The sequence below is a fragment of the Propithecus coquereli genome, unplaced genomic scaffold (assembly GCF_000956105.1).
Source record: "Propithecus coquereli isolate 6110/MARCELLA unplaced genomic scaffold, Pcoq_1.0 Scaffold834, whole genome shotgun sequence".
Classification (NCBI taxonomy): domain Eukaryota; kingdom Metazoa; phylum Chordata; class Mammalia; order Primates; family Indriidae; genus Propithecus; species Propithecus coquereli.
Genome location: NW_012154552.1, coordinates 164,304 through 168,055, shown reverse-complemented (window position 1 = coordinate 168,055; position 3,752 = coordinate 164,304). Strand labels below are relative to the sequence as shown.

Sequence of the window (3,752 nt, the reverse complement as noted above, 5' to 3'; positions counted from 1 at the left end):
AAAAAATAAAAATTTTTAACTTATACAATAGGCCATTATTTTTATAATTGGCTGGTAAGTATGTGAGCTCAGTGTAGTTGTCATAGTCCACGTCTTATTACTGCTTCTCAGATCACCTCCGAACAACCTACAAGTTTGGCCACAGCAGTCACGCGCGTACACTGGACCCCTCTCCCCTGGATCTCGGTTCTGGAGATCAGGGGTGGACATGTGACCCAAGCTGGGCCCCATCAGATTCTCTGCTAAAACTTGGATCTTGGACTCTGTAATTCTAGCTGCTCACCTGAGCAGAAGTGATAAGGACCTTGGGACTGAGGCTGCCCCTGCAGGATGGCCCTCTTCTGCCGTGTGTAAAAGAGAATGGGGAGAGCTCGTCTGCTAGACTAAGAAGTGCAGGCCACCAGGCACCATGTGGCCGAAGCACATGAGCGCCCCCAAACGCCGACTTGTGGAGCTTGGTTTAGATTCCAAAACCCCTTTTCTTAGTCGCGTGGCTGTATTTTTTGCTTTATTATTTGCAGACTTCTTTATACATTGACCTCAGTGAAGTGGCTTCCTCATACGTGATTCAGAAAAAGCTTTTCCATCTACAGTATCTAAATTGTAATTCTGTGTATATCAATTCTAATTCCTTCACTTATACTTACCTTTCACTTTTGTAATTGAATTAAGGGGCTGGTATTATATCCCCCCAGGCTTTTAGTCTGGCTCCTTATTCTAAACTCTTGAGGTCAGTTAATTTATTCTTTCTGGTTCTTAGGGGCACTGGTTCCCTCCTCCTTTCCCTCCCACGTCTCAGGGACCTAGTCTGTCTTGTTCCACGTAACATCCCTAGGAACAGCAGGTACATAGCAAAACTGTAGCTTTCTCTGAGTCAGATCCCACTGTATTATGTATTTCTTCTTCATGGGACTTAACTGAGCCTGTAATGACATGTTTATCTGTGATTTGCGTGACTGTTTATTAATATTTGGTTTTCTCACTAGAATATAGGCTTCATGAAGGCAGAGACCTTATCCACCTGAGAGGACAATTCTGGGAGATAATTACGTGTTTTGGTCACTCTATTTTTCCCTTTATGCACTCTATGTAGGTATGTAGGCCCTTCTTGCTTCCTAACCCAGGGATTTCTGTGGGTAGGAAGAAGATGTTACCCCAAGTCTTAAATTCACTCAGGTGTTTCTTTAGATTTATCTACATAATTTCCACTTCCTTTGTTCGTTGTTTCTTGCTGTGTGGGGAGTTAGCTACGCTCCCAACAAAAAATTGGGTCCCTTAGGGTAGGGGTCATCGCAAAGGATAAGAAAATAATAGAAAATGGAAAATAACAGAAATACACAGAGACTAAGGTATAGTTTTATAGATTTATAAAGATAAAAGGCAAAAAGCGGGGTCCTCAGGGGACTTCGTAGTATCTCCGTCAATCACAAGGCCAAGAATAAGTTTCACATGGGCATTTATAGGTACAGAGATCGGTTGCCAGGGGTAACAGATTTACGTAATAACAGGTAGTTCGTTTTGGGTTAAATAAAATACTGTCTTTCATTTCTCAAAATATATTAACTATGCTTTTTATATTTCTTCTGAACTTACAGCCTTTCAAAAGACTTCTATAGATCCCTTAACTAACTCTGGTTACAAAGTCTTTCAAGGACAAGCTTCTAAGTTCTAAGATAAAGCTATCACTTAACAGAAGGGTTAAACAGAGATATAGTGGCTCCATATTTCTTTATCTAGTTATTGCAGATAGAGACAGATCATCAGAAGTCAAGCAGAAACTGTCCCTTGGGCTAAATGTTTTTAGCCACAGGTATCTGTCTCTGGGAGGACACTCTTTGATCAGCCCTCATCCCATGATTCCATGTAGATCTTGCTTTGTCCTTCCAAGCAGATGAGAACCACGGGGTTAAGACCACAGAGTCACCTTAGAAAGCAGCTGCTACTGATCTTTGAGATGCCCTCCTAAGGTGGAGCAGCTTTTGATATGCAAACTAACACGTTCACATATTCTTTCAGGGCAGAGCCCTACAAAACTCCTGAGACCGTTTCTGTCTCTAATATAGTAATATTAATTTATGGAGCGACATTCCTGCATCTCAAGTCTTTTCGTTTGGGATCATTTTTCTTCCACCTGAAGCACATCCTGTAGAATTTCCCTGAGTGAGAGTCTGCTGATGGGAATCCTTCAGTTTCTGTTGGTCTGAATATTTCACCCGTTTTCTTGATATATATTTGGGTAGATAAAGAATTCAGGTTGATAAATATTATCTTTTATTTCTCGAAATATATTAACTATGCTTTTTATTTTCCTTCTGAACTTACAATTTCTTGGGTTTTATTTCATCCACCTCTCACAGATGGTGACTTATTTGCTCTCATGTGTTTTATGGCTTTCTTTTTGTTTGTGTTTTTACTGTGACTCCCGTCCTTTCTGGGGCCCTTTAGTGGCTGTTCTTGAGGCCGGCGTTGGTGCTGGTTTGTGGCTCCTTCCCAGAGATAGATGCGCATTTGTTCCTGCTAGTCACTTAGGTACTGCCAGTCCAGAACCATTTTAAACTAAATTAGCTGGTTGAGATTTTTCTCAAACTCCAAATTTTATTTGTCATGACATCAATTTCAGAAATTAAAAATCTATTAGATTCTCCTCATAGAAAGGTCCTAGGTTTTATCTCTTGTCTCCTGTTCATCACGCTGCTTTCCTGGGGAAAGATCAAAACATATGTAGGCCTCCCTTGGCACCCTGGAGAAAAAGGCCAGCTGTGGGGTCTGGTTACCTCACAGGGTTACTTTGTTTCCTTCCTTTTGGATTTCTGTGGATTCTTTCCACCCTTCTCAGCCCAGTGATGCCTTAGAAAAGATTTGTAAAATATATTTTATGTAGCCTTTAAATAATTTTAAAATTGTTTTTTCAAGAGTGTCAATTAAATTATCTAATCTGGTGTATTGGTTTCAATAGAAGATAAACTTCTAAAATGTACATAAATAAACATTTATTGTGTACAGGTCAGCAAGTACATGCATATTTTTTAATATTGCTTCTTTTGTACATGAAAGGTAGCACATTATAGATAATTATCAATCCTTTGAAAATTGCCTCTGGATTTGAAATCATAGCTATAAATTCTTTTATCAATAACTCAAATTTCAAAACAAAAATGATATGCTATAGTGTCAAAATCATAATAATGAAATCCAAATAGACTAAGGTAGAATGTTCAGTCTGTGTCAACAGATACTAAAGGTTATGAAAAACATGGAAGAATTATAAAATTCTTACATTTATAAAAGGATTAATTTCTTTTTTCTCATAAATGAGAGTCAGTAGAAATAATTTAATTTCTGAAATTGATGTAATGAGAATAAAATTTATAACATTTAAATGTCAGAAGTTTCACTAATAGAATTTGAAAACCCACATTCATATTACTTAGGAAAAAATGTAAAGAAAACAAAAAGTTAAGGAGAAGATAGAAAAAAACTAATAAAAAGCACTAAAAATAATAAAACATAAAATACGATTGTGGAAGTCATTATGGAATTATAACAAAATTACAGGTGAAGTAGACCCAGCTCTTAGAAATAAAAAAAAAAAGAGTCAGGTTAAAAAAAACAACAGCTGTCTTCTATTCCAGGAAAATGCAGACAAAAGGCGAGCAGGTGCCACCAGGTCAGTAGCAAAGTTTAATTCAAGGAAAAAAACATTAAATTGAAAAAGAAGGTCACTCTTTATTTGTGGAGGGTTTAGTCTACAA

At 37.7% G+C, this 3,752-nt stretch overlaps 1 protein-coding gene across 1 annotated transcript in view; it reads left to right on the top strand.

The window, feature by feature from the left end:
- The window catches only part of PDE10A (phosphodiesterase 10A), a 196,876-nt gene that overhangs the window by 47,463 nt on the left and 145,661 nt on the right, over positions 1-3,752 (top strand). The window lies entirely within an intron of this gene.